The sequence below is a fragment of the Elephas maximus genome, chromosome 25 (genome assembly GCF_024166365.1).
Source record: "Elephas maximus indicus isolate mEleMax1 chromosome 25, mEleMax1 primary haplotype, whole genome shotgun sequence".
Lineage (NCBI taxonomy): Eukaryota > Metazoa > Chordata > Mammalia > Proboscidea > Elephantidae > Elephas > Elephas maximus.
The window spans coordinates 26,839,482-26,860,086 of NC_064843.1; the positions used below are offsets into that span (position 1 = coordinate 26,839,482).

The 20,605-nt window shown below is 39.8% G+C and overlaps 1 protein-coding gene across 3 annotated transcripts in view; it reads left to right on the forward strand.

Moving 5' to 3' along the window:
* Positions 1-20,605, forward strand: part of PTPRT (protein tyrosine phosphatase receptor type T) — a 1,296,550-nt gene that overhangs the window by 749,257 nt on the left and 526,688 nt on the right. The window lies entirely within an intron of this gene.

Genomic DNA, 20,605 nt, shown 5'->3' on the forward strand with positions numbered 1-20,605 from the left:
CCGATTATATTACCAAGGACTAAACTGCTGGCCAAGTAATAGAAGAAAATTAAGAGTAACCTTGGAAAAACCCAACAAGTAGGGCATGTGGAAGGCCCCCCAAAACCAAAAGGGCTCAGAGAGATGTGTATCCACATCAGAGCTCATGTAGAGAAGCCAAGGCAAGAGAGGGTTTCCAGAAGGCAGGCCTAGTCAAGCAGATCCCCATTTAACAAGTAAGGCAATGGAAGATTTTCTCAGAGAGGTCAAGAAGCAGATCATAGGTCAACAAGCTAGAAATGGCCAAAATAGAATCTGAACTCAGATGTTCTGATTCCAGCTTTCTTTGTACCATAGATGCTGACAAGAACACCAAAAACCCAGGTCGTTACACTAGATAAGCATTGACTAACGCATTTTGCATAGGGGGAAATGCACTTACTTGAACAACAAAAAAAAAAATCTCTGTTTAGCCATCCATTTCAAATTTTTATAGAAAATTGTGTAGGCAGCATCAATTATGCTTGGGCAAATTTAGACTAATTAATGGGTTGACTAAGATAATTATTGAAATTTGTCTATGGATGAAAAGAGGAAAGATGAACCATTTAAATTGCTTTTTGTGTGTGCCTGATGACTGTTTCTAAAAGAATGTGCCCACTGGGAAGTGTATGAAATGGGAGTGGCTCAGCTCTTTGCAGGGTATGATGATAGAGTAACAAGGCAGATGTTTTAATCAACACACCAGGATTAACGCCTTAAAAAGTCTAATACGCATAAATACATAGAACACGCACCTCATATAGAAAGATGTGCCATTTATTGAGGGTCAACAGAGTGCAAGAATCCTTCCAGATGTATTATGTATGTGATTACCTTTTATCTTTAAGAAAACAACCCCATGCAGGAAGTCATTATCATCCCCAATTTACAGACAAGGTGTCTGAAGCATGGACAGGTTGAGTGGGCTACTGATTTACACAGCCAGTCAGGGGGAAGCACAGTCCAATTCCAGTACTCACATCCTGCACACTGTAGCTACTCCAAGATGCTTCCTTGGATGGTAATTTACTTGTTGCAATGAAGAAGCCATTGCTAAAGTGAGACTTGGACTCATTAAAAAAGGAAAAACTGCCTTCAAAATCAAATGTTTGACATATGGTGCATCATTTTTATTTCCTTCCAGTCACACCAAAATTTTTGAAGGATGTTCTCTTGATCTTTTTCATTCTACAGATCTAAGTTTGGCCAATTTCTAATAATTTGGTCTACCTGTAGAGGAGAAAGCTTGGCTCCATGTTGAAGCAGTTCCGAAGTGGAAGGTCCAATATCCTGGGAGCCAAGGCGCCCTCTTTGAACCAGTCTGTGTTGTGGCTAGGCAAGACACAGCCTGGGTCAATAGGGAGGACTAGGCTTTGTATCCAGGAAGACAACTGGCTCTGCCGTTTACTGGCTGTGTGATGTTGGGGCAGGCCATTTAATCTTTTGGAACTATTATCTACCTTGCAAATGGATTCAATTGATAGAAACCAACTCAAAAAACCTTAACCAGAAGAATAATTTTATGGCTCATGTAATTTAAAAGTTCAGGGGTATTTGCTTTATAGCTCTCATTTCTTTCCCTCCTTGTCCCTCTCATAGCCTTATATTACTACTTTTTATCTTTGTTTTCCAGTGAACTCCCTTCAAGAAATGGGTGGGATACCACCAGTCTGCCAGGACAGACTGTTACTAGCCTTGCCTAGGTCACGTACTTACCCCTGTGGCAACGTAGTTGGAAAGGTAACTGGAAACTTGCCAAGATACCATGGAGTAGAAGGGTGACAATTCCTAAACACAAGGATGTACAGAAGCCAAAACAATAGTTATCCACTGTAGAACTTCATCTGCAAAACTGGCTTAAAGTTTACTGTGTAAGCTTAGCTGACAGTGCAAAGAACAATGGATGAGTGGTACATGGCACATAGTAGTTATTCAATAAATAGCTGCCATGCTTTTTCAACTGAGGACCAGTCCACAGTTCTCTTAGAATTAAAAAAAATTGGCAAAATTGCTTTAATTTGAAGCTATAGTCTGATCTTTGTCTAAGTTCTTTTCACCAAGTTCAAAATTATTCATTTAATAAACTACTGAGATACGTCCTTGAAACAAATGAATCGAAGTGGGTCTCTGCCCTTGGGAAACCCTGGTGGTGTAGTGGTTAAGTGCTACGACTGCTAACCAAAAGGTCAGCAGTTCGGATCTGCCAAGTGCTCCTTGGAAACTCTATGAGGCAGTTCTACTCTGCCCCGTAGGGTCACTATGAGTCGGAATCGACTCGACAACGGTGGGTTTTTTGGTTCTCTGGCCTTGAGAATCTCCTGATGTAGTACCACATTTTCCAGAGTGGTATTGAGATGCCCTAGGTATGCCTGATCAGTAGAGGAGCAGGCAATGGAATCAAAGCTAGCTGTTTCCCTCATTCTGCAGTTATGGTGAAGGACATGTCTTTACATAATGTCCTAGGCAGACTAATAAGTTGGTGCCTCTTCCCATGGATAGGTTTATAATATTTGTTCAATATTTATTTAGTGGAAGTAAAATAAAACTGACATTTCTTTTGGCCTCAGGTGCAGGGAGTTAACTGTATGGGCACAAATGGTTTAAGAGCTTGACTGCTAACCAAAAGATCAGCAGTTTGAATCCACCAGCCCTCCCTGGAAACCCTATGGAGCAGCTCTACTCTGTCCTGTAGTGTCGCTATGAGTCAGAATTGACTGGACTGTGAGGTTTTTTTTGTTTTTAATCACACTGGTTCACAAAAGGCTAAATAAGAACTGCGTGCACCTGTTTTGTACAAATTCGATTTAACGACACAGTTAGGAATGGATTTGTTTGTAACCTGGGGAATGCCTGTATATTAGTTGAAGTTTTGCAGGTTGTTCTCCAAAATGACTGTACCAGTCTGCAGCCTCAGAGTTGTACACGAGTGTTCTATGTTCCCACACCTCTGCCCTTACTTAACACTATCTAGCTTTCTTAGCTTTTTCCAGCCTATTGAGTGTAAACCACAATAAAATGTTTTAGTTTTCATTTCTCTGATTATTAATGAGTTTGAGAATCAATCCAGTGCATATCAGCATTTTGAGTTTCCTCTTCTTTAACCGTCTCTTCACATAACTTCTGTTTGTTTTTTGGAGGGAGAGTTCCTGTCTCTTCTATTAAATTTTTACAAGTCTCATTTATTCTGGATATTACATAGTTGTCAGTTTCATACACTGCAAGAATCTTTTCCCAATCTGTGTTCTCTCTTTTACTGAACACGAATCTCTAATTTTTATAAATAAAAGTCCTCGGTTCTTTGCTTTATGATGTGTACCTTTGATGTTTTAAGAAGTCTTCCACCTTTAAGTCATAAAGATATCCTCCTATATTTTCTTCTAATAACTTTATACTTTTTTCATGTTTTAGTGTTTATTTGGAATCATCTTTGTATATTTTATTTTTCTTCATAGGGTGAGCCAGCATTTCCAAATATCTACTCATCTATTCATACCTAAATTACCCATTGATATGCAATGTAACCTTTGGCATATAATGCATTTTTATATATTCAGTGATCTATCTCAGAGCTCACTGTTTAACTGCACAATTACCATGTCTTTTTTAGCCTGTCTTAATACTGGATAAGGCAAGTTCCCATTCTCCACCTTTCATGGACTGGTATTCTTAATACATTTCGAACTAAGTTTATCTAGTTCTTAACAGAATCCAGCTAGAATTTCTATGGGATTACATTGAGTTTATGGATTAATTTTGGGAAAAAACAACAATGACCAAAAACAAACAAACAAACAAACCTGGCGCTTGTTATATCATTTCTTCCTATCCAAGAGCAAGGCGTGTCTCTGTTCATGTTTTCCATGTCCATTATTAGATTTTTTTAACTTTTTCTTCACAGAGGTCTTGTAAATTCTTGGTTAAGTCTTAGGTGTATTATAGTTTTTGTTACCACAGTGTATGGTATCTTTTTTATTAGTATTTTATTTTTCCTTGGTTATTGATAGTGTGGAAAAATGCTATTGATTTTTTCTGGGTTGATATTGTATCTGGCTACCTGCTAACCAAAAGTTAGCAGTTCGAATGCACCAGCCACTCCTTGGAAACCCTGTGGGGCAGTTCTTCTCTGTGCTATCGTGTCTCTACGAGTTGGAACCAAATCGATGGCAATGGGTTTGACTTTGTTTTTTTTACTAGTAAATCCTGGTTGATGCTAATAGTAGCTTGTTGATTCTGTTGCATTTTCTGTACACATGATTGTATTGTCTACAAGTAATGACAATTTTCTCTCTTCCTTTCTAATATTTACACTTCAGTCTGTTCCTTTCCTCTCTGATAAACAGAGCTGTGAGAATTTGTATCATCTCATCTAGTTCTCAGCCTTAAAAGGGATGTTTCTCAGAAATGGATACTACTTACTGTAGGTTTTAGGTACATAACCTTTACCAAGAATTTTTTTTATTCTTAACTTGCTTAGAGATTTTATCAAAAGTAGAAGTTGAAATTTGTCAGTTTTTTTTTCCTGTTATTTGAGACAGTATTATGATCTTTCTCTATTAATGATGCCATTATTTTTTCTGAGACTCTACCTGCTTTTCTGTTATAAAAATAACTATTTCCTTACATGTAAAATAAAGATCTATTGCCTGCTATAAATATAAAACCCTTAGAGAGATTAGGTCACTCACACTGAATAAGGGATAACTTCTGTGAGTATAGAGCATAACTCAAAAATATTTTTAATATTTTTTGGTTTTCATGTCAGCAAAATAGCTGTGCACTTTTCTGAACTTCCTGCTTACTCTACAGCTTCTCAGAAAACATAATGAGAAGTTTCTAATTAATTTAACTGAATAAATAATACTTTTCTGAGACTCAAAATTCAAAAGGCATAAAAGGTTATATACGGTAAAAAGTAAGTTTCCCTCCAATCTGGGCTACTCAGCTTCCTTAAACAGTTAATCTTTGTATGCAGTTGATTAGTATAGAAATATTTATGCGTATATAAGCAAAAGTAAATATAATTGCCCACCACCACCTTTTTTTTTTTTTTTTTTTTTAACAAAGATGTTAGTAGACCCACCATTTAGCACCTTGGCTTATTCACTTATTAATATATCTTGGAAATCATTCAATCACAAGAAGAGTTTTTAAAGCTGTTTAGTATTATATGGATGTAACTTAATGGATGTAATAGTCTCCTGCTAATAGATATCTAAGTAGTTTGCTGTCATTTGTTCTTATAGACGTTATTTCATGCATGTGTGAGTATATCAGTAGGAAATATCCTTAGAATTGTTAGTCCCAAAAGATTGGCCAAATTTTCTTCTCTATAGAGATTGTATCAATTTGCAATTCTTACATTGATATGTAAAGAATGCCTGTTTTTTTGTAAATCCTTACCAACGAAGTATACTACACACATTTTTATCTTGGCCAATTTGATATGTGAAAAACTGTATCTCAGTAAAATAATCATTTTATTGATCTACTATGGTGAAATAATTTGAGCATCTTTTCATATGTTTAAGAGTCACTTATATTTTTCTTCACAGTGAACTACCTCCTTTTCCATTTTTCCATTGGGTGGTTGTTTTGTATCGTGTTGATTTGTAGTGGTCCTTTCAGTGTTAGGGAAATAGTGGCACAGATAGCTCTTTGTGATGAGTTATAAGTTTTTTTTTTCTAGTTTGAAGCATTTGACTTTGCTTTATAGTGATTTAGCTGTACAGATTATTTTTATGTAATTATAATTTATCTCTTTTTATGGCTTCTGGGTTTTGTGTCATTCTTACACCTTTCATACTCCAAGATTGGAAAAAGAAACAAGAGTCTCTTCTATGTCTTTTATGATTTCGTCTTTTGCAATAAACCTTTGATTGTTTAAAAAAAACCCATTACCCTCAAGTCGATTTTGACTCATAATCTATAGGACAGAGTGGAACTGTCCCATAGGGTTTCCAAGGAGTGTGTGGTGGATTCAAACTGCCAACCTTTTGGTTAGCAGCCATAGCTCTTAACCACTGTGCCACCATGGTTTCCAGAATGTTTGGCCCATCTAAAGTTTACCTTTGTGTGAGGTATGGATCAAATTGTACTTGTTCTCCCATATGGCCACCCAGTGGTATTTATTAAAATAATTTCTCTTCTCACTGATTTCTACTCCATGCTCATTGCATTCTATTCCCTGTCTGTATTGCATTCTATTCCCTGTGCATATTTTAATCTATTTCTACACTTCTGACTGTTCCTTTGGTATTTCTATTTAGTATAGCAGAACCATACAGTATTATTTATTGGAATTTAAAAATAGTCTCTAATACCCTGGAGAGCTAATCTACTTACCCCCGTAACGCTCTTCTTTTTCAGAGTTTTTGGATGTTGTTGTTCATTTTTCGTATGAAAAATTTAAAGTCATCTTGTTTTTACTGAGATCTCATGAACTCTGAATTAACATAGGGAGTGTGGGCGTCATATTATTTTCCTTTATTTTTTAAATTTTTATCCAAGCTATGTATGCACATAGTTTAAATATCAAATTGTTGTTTAATGTATGTTATGAATACGTGTAGTCCCCAGCTCCCTTGTCACCCAAGGACAACCACTTTTCACCTCTGTTTACACCCATATTTTTAAATTAACAACCTTTATTGATACTTCATGATTTTTCTGCTGTACCATTACCTCACCATGGTTGGCTTCTGACTGAGGAAGATGAAGCTTTAGCTCTCCTCGCCCCTCCCATCCAACACACCCACTGGCATCCCTCTCACCCACTTCCCCCTGCTTCCCATAAAGTTATATCCTAATTTTGGTTAGATAAACATTCAGTGTTTATGATATTTTGACTATGTAAATGCCATTCAGAACTGAACCATGCAGTAAATTATGATTATTTTCCCTTCCTGCACAACAATTATGTTTTCCCTGAAGCTAATATTTGCTGTGCTTATGGCTTGTTTGCTTCATTTTTATGCTTTTATTATGAATTCTAGTTTGGGAAAGCCCAAACTCTTTCCCAGATATCCAGAAACCTTCTCAAGACTTTCAGGTGCGACAGTTATTTATTTTTTAATTGCATCCTCTTACAGAAAGCCTCTACCTGTTCTGTTCCAGTGTTTGCTCCCTCTGCCTGGTACAGGGTCAGCCTCAGATCTTCCTGCAGCATCAACCAGGGGAGTTCCCTGTGCTTCGCTCCTGCGTTTGTTCTCCCATCACCTATGACGCACTTTTCCTTGTTTTAGTGCCTCGTCTTATCCTTCAGTAGCTTCCTAAGAAAGTGTATAGAGGACATTCATATGTGAAGCGCTTCTGCAGTCAACTCCTGCACTAGTCATTTTTCTGAAAATAATTTTCCTTCAGTACTATTAAAGCATTGTTCCACTACATTCCAGATCCCAGATTGTGACCTGCTCCCCAACCCCTGCCAGACCTTGTCAAATGTTGTCATCGTCTCATATTCTAAAATTTCACAGTTAAGGATCTTAATATAGACCAATTTTTATCCATTAATTTTGTTGGGCATTTGGCTGGCTATTTCATTCTGGTAATATATGCCCTTCATTTCTGGGAAATTTTCTTGAACTATTTTCTTGGTTATTCCCTCCATTTTCTCTGTTTCTTTTTCTGGAACTTGTATTATTTAGACGTTAGAACTGCTGAATTGTTCCTCTAATACCCTCCTATTTCCCAAATTTTGGCTTTTCTGCTCTGCTTTTCAAGAGATTTCCTCAGCTTTATCTTCTAATCATTAAATGTTAATAACATACTGTCATACTTTTGGGGAGTCCTGGGTGGCACAAATAGTTAAGTGCTGGACTGCTAACCAGAAAGCTGATAGTTTGAGTCTCCCATAGGTGATTCAGAAGAAAAGTCTGGCAATCTACTTCCCAGAAAACCCGCCATCGAAAACCCCAGTGGAGCACAGTTCTACTCTGACACACATAGTGTCACTATGAGTTGGAGTCAGCTTGAAGACAACTAGTTTGTTTTTGTGTTTTGGCCATATTTTTTAACGTTATATATTTTTATGGTTACGGTATCTTCTCTTAGAAGGTTAATAATAGTTTGTGGTGTCTTTTTTTTGTTGTTTGTTCATTGTTTTCCTCACCCTAATTAGTCCATTTCTTCCTAATTGCTTTGTTCTGCTTATTTGTTTTATTCTTTCTCATGTTCACTTCTTTTCTCAGATACCTATACCTGGTCATAAAGGGTAAGAACTAGACCAAAACCAGGCTTGATAGAGAGAGGGTAGATTAGAGAGGAATTAAGGAGATAGATATATAGAAGTTGATAGCTGACTTAAGCAGTGGGAGATAGAGTGATCCATTTTCTAGTTTCTGGATTCTGCAAGATCAGAAACACACAATAGGATCAACAAAATTAAGGGGGAAAGTGTTTAGTGTGGGAAACACTGTGTTTGAGTTTTCTGTGATTTAGAGCTGGTTTTTCTCCTGGTAAAAGGATTTGCAAGCATAACAAATCCTATAGGCAGAATTTTCACATAAATTCACTGGAAACGCAATGTGCATGTCCCCTGAATCCATACCTCAAGCTAGAACCACGGTAAGTATGTACCCAGCCCTGTCCTATATCTAGAGATAATTAATCAATATACTGAGGCATACTAAGTGCCAAGTAATTAGGAGCTGATAATATAATACTGAGCAGGGCATTGTCCCAGCCCCTGGGCTCCAGTGGCCAGTGGAGGAGACGGGGAGGCACATCGACAGTGGTCCAATAGAGTTTGTAAAATTGAAGTTTGTAGTATCACTGTGAAATACCAGAAGGAGAATTGGAGAAGACTTCATAGAGTGTGTGACATTGGAAACTTTTGTTAGAAAGTGATGAGAGTTTGCCAGATTCAGGGGGGATCCAGGAAGAGGATGCTCTAGAGAGAGTGAACAGCGTAAAGCAGTAGAAGTATGAATGGGTGTAAGGTGGGTGGGGGAGAAGAAGGAGATTTTATGTGGCAGGAGATGGGGTACAGGAAGTGGCACATCTTTATCCATGCAGTAGCACGGATCAATAGTTAGAACTCCCTCTCTCTGCATTTGTCTGATACACAAGGTATTTACCATTCATGAGAGGAATAAATGGGAACATCAAGATGTCCCTTAGGAGCCCAATTGTCTCACCCTGGTGGCTCAGTGATTAAGAGCTATGGCTGCTAACCAAAAAGTCAGCAGTTTGAATCCACCAGCCACTCCTTGGAAACCCTATGGGGCAGTTCTATTCTATCCTCTAGGGCCACCATGAACTGGAATCAACAGGTTTTTTTTGTTTGTTTCTCGATACTGAGCAGTAATGTTCCTGACGATGGCACAGGGTAACCCCCATGTTGCTTGATGTGTAATATTTCTAAGTGGCCAATTAATTCTGCTAATCATATTAGTAACAATTAGCAAGATGCTCCTCTGATTAAGAAGCTGTACTCAGGGGGCTCTTACACACTTGTATACACACTTGTATTTGCTGAAAAATAAGTCCCCTCTTTGCGATGCCATCACTAGGGGGGTGTGAACCACACCCCCGACACAGTTACCAAGCCCAGTGTGGTAGCTCATGTTGTCCCAACCATGGGTGGAGTGCCATGTGCCCCCCACCCCAGCAGCTCCCCACAGATCCTCCCCTCCCATTGGCCAAGTTGGAGACCCTCCTCTCTGCCCAGTGGTGAGTGCTGCAGCCCAGCTGCCTGTACCCCGACTGGCAGGTGATGAGAGTGGGGGTGGTGGTGACCACCCCTAGTGACTGGTGGGTGATGGGGCAGTGTGACGAGTTATCACACTGGGTGCCACCAGCTGTAGTGCCAGCACTGCCTTGGTGGCCCCTCTCCTGATGGTGCAGGGCTGCCGCCACAGACCCTCGGCTCATTTTGGTGTTGCCCGGTGGCTGTGGGAAGGCAGCGTAGAGTGATGATGAAGATGCTTGGTCATGGCGCTTTTGTGGTCATTCATAGACATGCACAGAGTGGCAAAAATTTTGAGTTGCCCAAAGTGTGACTTCCCAGGTGAGGTTGGTTGAACGACGCAACTCTCTGCCTTCGCATACTGTAAACAAGTATCCTTTTTGGCATCTATTTAGTGCCAGTTTTTCTCATCTGTGGGCTTTTAGTTGATGATGTCACTATTTTAAATAGCCCCCAAACATTGAATTTGTCTTAGTTTCCTAGTGCTGCTATAACAGAAATATCACAGTGGATGGCTTTAAAGGGCAGAAATCTATTTTCTTGGAGTTCAAGAGGCTATAGGGGAAGGTTCTTCCTTTTCTGTAGTCCCTGGAGTTCCTTGGGATCTATTTTCCCCTTGTGTGTGTCTCTGTGTCTGTTTGCTCTTTTTATAACTCAGAAGTGATTAGGTTTAGGACCCCCCCCCAACTTTGGCATGACCATATTAATAATACAACAAAAGAAAACCCCTAGGTACCCACTCCGCCAAAACCACTGCCATCGAGTCAATTCCTACTCATAGCGACCCTATAGGACAGAGTAGAACTGCCCCATAGAGTTTCCAAGGAGCGCCTGGCGGATGTGAACTGCATTTGTAGGCACAGGGGTTAGGATTATTTTGGGGGGACACAATTCAATCTGTTAAGTACTGAAGTGTTATTGGCTGTGAGTTCAATGTTCATGAATTAACAACGTAAATAAGGTTGTCTTTTTTTTTTTTTTAATATTTTATTGTTTTTGGTGAAAGTTTACAAAGCAAGTTAGGTTCCCATTTGACAGTTTGCACACAATTCATCCAGCAACATTAGTTACGTCTATCACAATGTGTCAACATTCTCATTGTGTTCAGTTTGTTCCCTTTCCAGTACTCTAGTTTCCCTGCCCCTTATCATCTCTTCTTACCTTTTGAGTAATTGTTGACCTTTTGTAATTGTCTCATCCTGACAGTTTTTAAGTAAGGCAACAATTTTACAAGTAATATAGTTTGTGTGCCACTCTGCTATTTCGCTAACCGAGGTGATCTCAGGGCATAGGTTCGGTTCTAGGTTTAAAGAGTGGCTCAGGGTGATAATCTCAGAGAGTCTTCTATTCTCTGCTGTTCTAGTTTGCCTGGCTTTTTTTTTTTTTTTCTTTTTAAAGAATTTGAGTTCTGCTGCATATTTCTCCCCATTCTCTCCAGGACCAACTATTATAACCCCAGTCAGAACGATCAGTGGTAGTAGCCTGGCACCATCTATCTCCTGGTCTCGGGTAGATGAGGCTGTGGTTTATGTATAGCCGCTCATAAGCTTTTAAGACCCCGGTTGCCACTCACTTCACTAGGAGGCAGATCATGAGTTTTGTGAACTGTGCAATGCCAATTGACTGAGCTGTCCCATGAGACTATGGTCCTAAGCCTTCAAACTCAGAAAACCAACGTTGGAAGGTGTTTGGTTATATCTGAGGAATGTCTGTCATCTTTAAACAGAAACACTCATAAGACAGAGTTATATATGTATTTCCACTAGGAGCAATGCTTCAGTGTTCATGGAAATTTTATAGCACACAACTACTACAGTTAATGAGAATCACCTATATTTGTAAAACATACTGTCCTGTTCAAGGTTTTTTAAAATTTATCTTTGCTTTTTAAAGAATTTGGGAATGTTCTAGAGGTTTTTATTTGCTTATTTTTACTACTTGGAGAACTTTTCAACACAGTAACTATAAATTTATCCAACTTTTTAAATTGTATAATATTCCACATAAGTGATATACCATAATTATTCAGTCATTACTCTATCAATAGATATTTAGGTTGGTTATATTTTGCCATTACAAAAAAAAAAATGCTTTAATGAACTCCTTCAAATCTTTTTTGGGAGACATAGGGTGAGTGTTTCTTTTGGGTAATATCTAGAAATAATAATTAGATTTTATAGGTCTTGCCCAAAAGACCTGGCTCTACCAGCTTGAACTTCCACCACTGCTCTAAGAGTGTCTGCTTCTCCCTATCTTTCTCAACACATCAATATTACCAATCTGATGGGTCAAAAATGGTCTCACATCTGCCCAACCAACAGGACAGTTGAGCATTATCTCCCATGTTGCAATTCACACTTTATGCATGCCATCACTAAATCTTGAGACAATCTTATGAGTGAAGTCATACTGTCTTGCTTTTACAGATGGGTAACAAGAGGCTAGAATGAGTGTGATGTCCTCATAGCCCATGACGCTAATCATGGAATGAAGGTTCACATGTAGGAGTATCTCTCCGAGGTAGATGTCTCCTGACAGGTATGCTAAAAGACAGTAAAGAAGGGCGAGGAATGGAAAGTAGAATAAAGAATCATTGATAAGAATATTGGAGCTTCCAAATTGCTGGTTGTCTGACATTTGGTCATCTCTTCAGAATATCAGTTTAGACATCTGTAAAATCAGAATGAGAATTATCTCACAGGGTTGCTGTGAGGAGTAAAGGAGGTAATGTAGGCAGCATTTGATAAATGTTAACAGCTCCTTAGATTTGAAAAAAAATCTGCTCATGAGCCATTTGTTTTTGTCTCAAACTCTGCTAAGGAGGTTATGCTTTCCTCTTTGAGAGGGTGGGAGGAATAACTAGATGGTCCAGACTTAGTTGAGTCCCCAGAATCAGGAAAGCAAACACTTATACAGGTAGTCCAGGACTTAAGATGTCTTGGAGTTAACCCAAACTGCATTTATGACCATCCTTTTTTTTATACATTTTATTGTTAGTAACATGTACTGTATACAACATTGCAATGCATAATTTGTTATCTTTCTCAGATGTAATGTTTCCAATCCCCAAAGACAAAATCAGATTTATAAAGATACTGATAAAAAGACAATAAAAAAAAAAAGATATTTGACTTACATCAGAACCAGCTTACGACAGAGTAGTCACTGGAATCGAACCCTGTCCTAAGTCAGGGACTACCTGTGCAGTGAGAGCAGAACACAACAGGACTGCCTTGTTTTTCTGAGTCTTGCAAGTTTTCTACCTTTGACAGGGTGCAGTCTTACCCCTTTCCTTCACTCTCTATTGGTGTTTTCTCTGGCAGATTTCCATCTTATGCACGTTCTGGCTTTTGCAGGTTTTGCTGTATGGCATTTACCCTAAACCAAACACTCTTCAGGCATCGTATATCATTAAGGCATTTAACTCTGAAAATAATTCCTTCATGTAGGTGCTCTTATAACCTTTCCCGTCTTATAGATGAGGAAGCCAAGGCACCAAGACGTAACCTGCCAAAGGTCACACAGCTAATAATCGCAGAGCAAGGACATCAACCAGGCTGCTTGGTTCAGGGCACATTCTCTTCACCATGATGCTGCCTGTAAGTGCATCCCAAAGCCAGAACATTCCATGTGCCAGCTCACTCTGTGGCCTTCAGAAAGGAGAGCAAGCTCCTTGAGAGGGACACCCATTGCCCAGCAGGAAGGGCCAGGACTGAGCACAGGCACACCTCCTGGTGGACTACCAGTCCTGCAAAGGAGCGCTGTGTTTGGGGAATGGGGCAGTCCCAATTCCTCTGCTTGATTTTCTGGAATCAAATTAGGCTAAGTGAATAGGTTGGTGGCGTTTTCATCAATTTCTCAGCCTTTCCTTGGCCTCCCGCAACGCTGCCTGCTGTTGACTAAGCAAACCAGCCCCACTCGCAGAAGCCTTTAGTCATGTGGCAGGGCAGTGTGGTGGAGGGAAGATTACAGGTATTAGAGGCCATTTAGGATCATTTAGAATCGAGCTGTTTTCTGAGCAGGCAATTAATCCAGTTGCATTAAAGAGAGCTGCTGGGGTTCCCATACCTCTCCCTGTGTTAAGAAGGGGATTTGGGAGGCTTCTGTTAAATGACTTGCATTGCTAGCTTTGGGGCTCAGTGGGGCATTTTTTGGGGGTTGGGGACTGTGAGCCTCTCCTCCCTAAGTTTTAGGTCTGCTTTGGAAAGAAGAAGTCTTTGGTGAAAGGATTCAGTTTGAAGCGTATGGCTGACCAAGCTTACATGCCTTCTAGGGTGTCTGGAATGAGGTTGGAAGGATGGTCTGGGGCCCAAGGAAGTAAAGGGTCTTCTCCTTTGTCTGAGATGGAATTGGCCACACCTGCATATAGTCCTGTTATTGTTAGTTGCTGTCGAGTCAGCTCCTAGTCATAGTGACCTTCAAAACGTTGCCTGATCCTGCACTATCTTCATGGACTATGAAGATTAAGATAGTCCTTTTATAGAAAGGAGTGAATGGGTCCCTGAAGTTCCTCAAAAATGATGTGCTGAGCATTTGTGTATGCATTATCTCAGCCTCACAAACAACCCTAGGACTCCACACCCCAAGGTACACCTCCTCCATGGGTCTGGTCCCAGGAGGCTCTGTTCTTCATATTCAAGCCTAAGACAAAGGCCTCCACGTGTGGCCTCTTCTCTTTCCTGCAGTCTTGCCTAGGCCCCAAACTAAGTTACATGCCCCATAACTCTATCACCACTTATCACACTGTAGGGATACCATTAGTCTGGTAGTCTATCCCACCAGGCTTGCATGAGAACTAAAGCCCATACTTCTAGCTCCAGCATCTGGAAGACAGACAAAAAACTGCTCCTCAGATAATATGCTTGGCCAAGTCCCTTCCTTTCTCTGTACCTCAGTTTCCCCTTCAGGAAAATTAGAGGGCAGGAGCCTATGCCGAGTTCTCCTCCAGCTCTGATGTGTTATGAAGCTGTGTATCTGCAGGACTATTGGACAATGACCAGCATCTAAAGTCAAGACTGTCTCCTGAGACTGAGCATGCACTCCCCTGGGAGCCCTTGCTTCTACATTTGGCTTGTCGTGCCTGTACCCACAGTCTAGACTCCATTGATGGCCACTTGCTCTCACAGTTGGCTACACACAAAAGTGGAAGTGCTAGGGACAGAAGCCAAGAGCGCTGGCAGTGAAAAGACAGTCAATACATATTTACAAAATGAGTGCCTAAGAATGGCTGTTCACATTCTTAATAGCTTACCTCCCAGTGAGCCAGGCACATCAGCCATCCCAGAGTAAAACCAATAATTAGTAAGAAGGGAATCAATTTATAGACTTTCCTCCCTTCTCTTCCAATTTCTAGTGATGCTCTTTGCCACCTCACAATCTCTTTTAACAGAGTAGACTGCCCTTTGTCTACCCAATAGCTCAATTTTCCATTATCTTTGTTTTGTTCTCCTGGAGACTCATTGTAAAACACTAACATTTCAGAACGTCACAACCTAGCATAAAAAGAGAAATTTTCAGCCCTGAGGAAAACCACTGTTGACACTTTGGCATATATTAAAAGTGTCTCCAACATTCAGATTTAAGTTGCCAACTTTCCTAGGTTCTAAACATGGTTCGATACGGCACTGGGTTGGGTAAATATGGTTCAAAAAAAAGGTGGGACAAATCTTCATGCTGCCAGCAGGTGGCAGTAGGAGTTACACTTGGTCATTTTAGTCTTCGTGATTATGTTGTTTGCTTCTCTTGTGTTTTCTGTTTGGTTTGAAGGTGTGGGACACTGTGTCATAGGGCAAATTCTAGGGCCATGTTTCTCTAACTGTGATCCAAGGACCATTGGTATACAATTTATCTTAGATGCTTGTTAAAAAAGCAAGCACTTGGACCCTACCCCACCAGACCAGAAGCAATACTGGGGGTGCACAATTACTGCTACCTTGAGTGCCTGCATCCCACCCTTCTAGCCTCTTATCCTCTGGCCTTGCTGACGGCTTTGGGTGATGCTGGTTGAACAAGGCAGAAAGAAGCCTTAGTCCACAAAAAAGGCACAGGCATTTTCACAAACAAGGAGAGAGACAAGGAAACACTGTACTCTGGGCTTCAGTTTCTCTTCCCCAAATTGGCTTCTTCCCATAAGTCTGATGCCAAAAGTAAACTGCTCACTATTCAGTGCTCGCAAGCAGTTTATACCTCCCTAAATTATAGCATTTAACACATTGTGCTGTGAGTATCTGTGGGTGTCTCTCCCACTAGGCTCTGCGCGACTTATAGATAGGAGCCATGTTGAATAAAGCCTGGTGTACAGCAGATGTGCAGGGTTAATAGGGGTGCTGAGTCCCTACATTCTGTAAAAGAAGGTGATCCTGGAAGTTATGATCTCTCTCCAAAAACATTCACCTGGTCTTGCTTCAGTGAACCACTTGTAATTTCTCATTGAATCTAGAAACTGCTTCATCGGCCTATGTATAAAGCCCACTGTTTTCTCAAGAAAGATGAAATCAATTAATGGCTAGACGCAAACAGCAAGTCCACAGCCTCATAAACTCTTCCAGCACCAACCCAGCCTAGACTAACAAACAGGCTTGATTTGCTCGTAGACAACAAGGGTTTATGGCAACATTCTCTATCCTCTATCAAGCAAAGAAAGCCAAGAGCAGAGGTGTTAAATGAACCCATTTCACCCTGGCTCGGGTAGTAATGTTTCTGCAAAGATAAGCCTATTCCCAGTCCCAATAACAAATACATCAACTCATCTTTTTGCCCTAACACGTTGCGCAGGAGTAAAAGTGGCATCTTCAAGATTTTTTTTTTTTTTTTAATTTACTTTGAGCTGGGCACCCACAGGGTGTTTCTAAACCTGATTTTCCCATTCTTCTCTTCACAGTTGTGGCTGTTCTTGTTTCACACGTCAGACATGGGAGGCCTCAGAGTGCCCTCTCTCAACGTATTCACTGGGGCTCCTCAACCTCAAGATGTCCTTTCTTATCTTGGTAACACATCCTTTAACCAACATTCCTCTTGGGATTTTTCCTCTTTTAAAACCAGCAATTCTAGCCCATAAGCCTTTATTGAGGCTCTGCAAAGTGCCATTTACCATGCTGGACAGTATCCAGCTCCATGTTACAGGTGAGGACTGAGTCAGAGTTAGGTATGGAAACTTGATAAAGTATATTTAGAATCAAAATGGTCAGCTCTGGTTCACATAGAGTATTATAAGCCTACCTGACTTCTTTCTATAAGAACTAAGCATAGCAGGAAGCATAAAAGGATTCAGAAAGACAGTTGCCACAAACTGATAAGTGACAAGACCATAAATGGACAGTTGCCAGGTTTTATGAAAAAAAAAAAGGGGGGGGTACAAAGACAGATAAGATCAAGGGCCCAGTCTATTAAAAAAATGAGACTATCCCAGAAAAATCCGGATGTATGGCTACAGTTTTAAAATGATTGATTTAGAGACTTTTAAGACTCTGCAGCCGCATAATGCAATTGGTTTTATATTTTAAGTATTTAAAACTGTGACCCTATGAGCAATCAGGTAATGGACTGTGTTTAATGCTTTTCAGAGTTCGCACTTAATCATACTAAGAATTACTTATAACACTGGTCATCCTAAGGATGAAATTTAGAGTTTATATGTAACATACAAATAATGCAGATATCACCTAGACCCAAGATATCTAGGCCAGAGGCATCAGAACTACTAAGGGACACAGAAGTTTCCTTAGGTCTAAAAAAAAAAAAAAAAAAAATTTTTTTTTTTTTTAGGCAAGTAGGTTTAAGAACACTTGTGTTTGACACAAGCTAGCTAGCCATTTCGTTTGTCCATGAATTTAGCAACACACACTTACCGAACATCTACTATATACAACCACCCCGCATCTGTCAGCTTGCTGTACTGTGGTGCCTTACATGTTGCCATAATAGTGGAAGCCATGCCACTGGTATATCAAATACCAGACAGGTTTCAGCAGAACTTCCAGATTAAAACAGACTAGGAAGAAAAGCCTTGTGATCTTCTGAAAATTAGCCAATGAAAACCCTATAGATCCCAACCATATTATTCAGTATAGCACTGGAAGATGAGATTTTAGGTTGGAAGACACTCAAAATGCATAGCCACAACGATGGACTGGAACATATCCGTGATCATGAAGATGGACAGGACTGGAAAGTGTTTTGTTTTATTATACACAGGGTTATCATGAGTCGGAGTCAGCTTGACAGCAACTATACACCAGGCACTGTGAGGAGTCTTGGAAATAGAATACAAACATGATGCTGTTAGAATGCAGACAGCAGGGCTATTTGACCTGGGTTGAGGTCTGTGAAGGTTATCCAAGCAAATGAAGTTTAGGCTGAGTTCTTAAGGGAAGGTAGACATAAAAAGGCAAAAAAGTGAGGGAAGGACATTCTAGGCAAGGGCGACTGCATATGCTTCAGCACTGGAAGACGCTTGATATATTCCAGTAACTGAAAGGCCAGTTTGTGAGGTGGTTCATCATCCGAGGGGACAAGGGTCATATCATGGATCAACTCGACCATGTTAAGGATGTTTTCTCTAGCCTAAGAACCACTGACTCATAGCGACCCTATAGGACAGAGTGGAACTGCCCCATAGAGTTTCCAAGGAGCACCTGGCAGATTTGAACTGCTGACCCTTTGGTTAGCAGCCGTACCACTTAACCACTGCACCACCAGGGTTTAGTCGGAATCAACTTGACAGCACTGGGTTTAGTTTTTGGGTTTTAAGAACCACTGAAGGATTTTAAGTAAGAGAATGATGTAGTTAGCTTTGCATTTCAACATGTTCTATACTACCAGCTGGAACTTGGAATTCATTATTTCCATAGAAATAATAAATGGCAGTTCTGTGAAGCCAGAATAATGCTATTAGCACAATGTATCCAGCTAAACAATCCTATTGAAAAGGTGGCCTTGGTTGCCAACCACCATTTATAACTTGGTTTCTGTAAGAAAATGCATTCCAAGTTCCAGACAACCTAATTACAAATGACATTTTGGGGGGGACAGCCTATAATCTACTTAGATTTGCGAAAAGCCTCCAACGTTTTCCATATCAAAGGTTGTTAAGAAAGATAACAGACTTCTGATTTTGAGGTGGCAGAATAAAGGTCCTTCTGCTCTCAGAAACTACCCCTTCATAAAAAGAAAATGCAAGTGCCAGGCTAAAACTAGGAAGAATGTATCATGTTGAATAGTAACTATAAGGAGAGGCTGGAGTGTGCAGAGTAGGATAAGGGCATGGTCAGATGCTGAGAGAAGACGTCTCTGGCTGAAGATCTCAAAATGTTAACAGGACAGTCTACCACTATTGGTATGGAAGTGTACCCTAAGGGGCAAAGCCAATAATTCCTTTGGTGTTGGGAATAAAGCACGGAGAGGTGGGGCAATCCCTGGATACAGTTTTACACCATAGAGAAGCAAGGAAGAAACGATGGAACAAAGAACCAAGGAGCCAGTCTATCAGTATATCAGGGTAGAAGAGACAGAATCTTATGATGTTGATCTTTGCTGGCTAAAATAACTAATGTATACACCCAACACTTTGTAGCATATAGAATTTCTCTGTGAATTAAGGAGAATTCCTGCTAGCTTCGAACATGACCCTGCCCTCGTGCAATTCAACCTCCTACAAATAATTAATGGAGGTAGAACTCAGCTCAATGATGGGTAATAATACTTACAAAAAGGAAACCAGCACAGATTCTACACAACAGAAGAAACTGAGGAAAGGAATGGGGAGAAGATAAGTAAAAAACACTTGTAGAAAATATTGCCACAGGTGAAATTAAAATTGAGACTAAATTTATCACCATTGATTTTTAAAGAAAATTAGGAAATTACCTCTTTATACCAAAAATTCAACACAGAGGAAAATCAAGTAGGAGATGAACCATGAGGTTGCTTAACTCAGGAATGAAGTAGAGAATCACAAAATAGTCATCACAGAAATGAAGAACCATATTAGCATGAACAATGGGGAAAAGGAAATTGACAAAACATTAAAAAGCATTAGAGATAAAATAATAAACATGGAAGGCAAAGGAGATCCAACATACAATTGGTGACCCCAAAGAAGAAACCTTAAGAAACAGAAAAAAAGAATAAAATAGCATAATGTGTTCTAGGAAAGGATTATTCAAGATAACAAAACAAAGATACAACACAGTAAAATTAATGGATTTAAAATCTAAACAAAGAATCCTTTAGTGGTACAAGCACTGTATAAGAAAAAGAAAAAAAATTCTTCCACAGCAACATTAAATGCTAAAAGACAGTAGATTAACGCCTGTAAAAGCTTCAGAGGAAGTTTGACCCAATTGTCGTTCACATAAAATGCAAGAGACGGACACTATGTACCAGGCAACGATTCTGGAAGCACAGCTCCTACTAACGTTTCTTGTCAAATGGAGTCAGTGTTCTCTGCCTTTTTGCTGTGGCTTCTCCTTTCAACTCCGGGACTGAAAACCCCAATCTTGAGATTATGATTAGGGAAATGGAAATCTATAAATTACCCCACAGATTTCCACTATGGCCAACATTAAAAGCTAGTTATTCTAAAAAATTGCCCTATGACAATTACCTATATGCTGGAAGAAGACAACAGATGTGCTTTTAAGTGAATAATAAAGCTAGTATAATTAAGGAAAATCTCTAGGGAACAAAAATGAAATGGGAGCTGAGAACAAAGTCATAAGTGAATGAAAACACTGCCTGACCTAGGGGAATTTCCCAATAAAAGAGCCTAGAACCTGAATTTTAATAGCATTTTATGGGGAATTAGAACTGAGGCTCTGCCCTCAGTAAAGCTTAGGCACTTGAAATGGCATACCCCCAGTGAATAGCTGAATAGGAAAAAATTGTTGAATACAAAGAAAT